Below are 1,939 nucleotides of genomic sequence, written 5' to 3' on the forward strand. Positions count from 1 at the left end.
TGGTGGTGGTGGTGATGATGGTGGTGGTGGTGATGGTGGTGGTGGTAGTGATGGTGGTGGTGATGATGGTGAGAGGTAAAGTGAGCATGAATGAAGTCCTTAGCACACTGCTCTCAAGGTTAAGCCCCTAATTGATGAGCTATTTCTCAGCAAGGTTCTTCCTTCACTATGGCTGCAGCTGCTCGTTGGGAGACAGAATAAGAACCCCTCTCTGGGTTTGTAGTCTAATTTGCCATCTACGGATGTGGGTAAGGATCAATGTATGATCTCATTGCCGAGGCAATGAATGAAGCGTGTAATCATTCTGTTCCCTCGACTCAAGTGTTTGGCACAGGAACACGGGTAGCAACCATGGCCTCGTCTGCACTGGCACTAGAAAATGAAACACACCAGTTTCTCCAGCTCGTGCCTCTGCCTGCAGGGTTCGACCGGCTGTCCCCTTCCACCAATGGGCTGGAGGACCAAAGCGCATCAACTCAGCCACGGTATTCAGTTTCTAGGGTCCAAAACAGAGTGAGTTGGGTCCCAGAGCCTGCCTCTGAGGAAGACAGAGGACATGGAAGAATGTTCAGGGCAGGTCACCAGAGCTGGAGGAACAGGACCCTGGAGGAAAGGCACCTACTGTGCCTCAGCGAATCAGCCATGTGGGGCTGGCATGGGAAGCGAAGCGCGAGAGATATGGACCATAAATATTGATAATAATTATAATCTCCTAATATTTATAATAATGATGATCTCCTGTGTACTGAGACTGGCAAATGAGACCAATAAGACATGATCCCCATTCTCAAAGACTGCAGATTAGAAAGGACATGGAGCGGTGTGTGGCTGACAAGTCAGTGTGGACTACATGGGGCGAAGGTCACTGTGCAGGAAGGGAGGACAGCTTCTCTGAGCAGGGGCTGTGGGAATCAGGAGAGCCACTGGGGGCTGAGGCTTCGGACATGGGGAGAGAGCAGGACTCCCAATTCAGACACAGGCAGTGGGTAAGGCTGGCGAGGGAGTGGGTGGGGCCAGGAGACCGGCTCAGCTGGGCCTGTGGCTCTGATGTCTAGGGCCTACGTGCAGTTCCTGGGCTTCTGTAACTGTGGCACACCTGTAAGGGAGGGTGGCTTTCAAGTCTGTCACTCCAGGGTCCAGAAGTCCAGGGATTTCCAAGCCCTAGAAAGCATCCAGGCAGAGTCTGGGTGAGACCAAGAAGTGGTCGGTCCTGGGCACAGCCCTGTCCTCCTGTTATGTCTGAGGAGACTCCAGGACAGAGGCTGTGAGCTTCATTTTTCTCTAGTCTGCCCTGGGCAGAGGCAGATAGGGTGTGCTCCACTGGATTTGACAACTTATTAGAAAAATATGGCCTGGTGCACTTCTTCTCAGAATGGAATATCCTCAGTGCCACCCCTCCCTCCCCCCAGTGAGAAGCCATAGACGATACCTTCCAACACTCACTCCATGGTCTCTCAAAGAGTGGGTCTCAGCCTTCCTAATGCTGCGACCCTTTAATACAGTTCCTCATATTGTGGTGGCCCCTGACCATACAATTTTCGTTGCTACTTCATAACTGTAATTTGCAACTGTTATAAATTGTATATCTGATATTTCTGATGGTCTTCGGTGACCCCTGTGAAAAGGTTGTTCTAACCACAAAGGGGTCACAACCTGCAGGTTGAGAACCACCTGTCTAAAACAAAGGCAATGTCCAGACACAACTGAATCACTGCTGCGGTTTTTGTTTTCTATGACAGTGTCTCTCTACACTGCCTTGACTGTCCTGGAAGTCACTATGTAGACCAGGCTGGTCTCTTGAATCCTCTGCTGGGACTAAAGGTATGTTCCAGGACAGACAGCTCACTGCTGCCAATTTAAAGGGAGCCAAAGTGATCCCTCTGAGGAAATGACCCCTCTGAGGAAGTGACCCCTCTGAGGAAGTGACCCCTCTGAGGAA

The sequence above is a fragment of the Mus pahari genome, chromosome 9, assembly GCF_900095145.1.
Source record: "Mus pahari chromosome 9, PAHARI_EIJ_v1.1, whole genome shotgun sequence".
Lineage (NCBI taxonomy): Eukaryota > Metazoa > Chordata > Mammalia > Rodentia > Muridae > Mus > Mus pahari.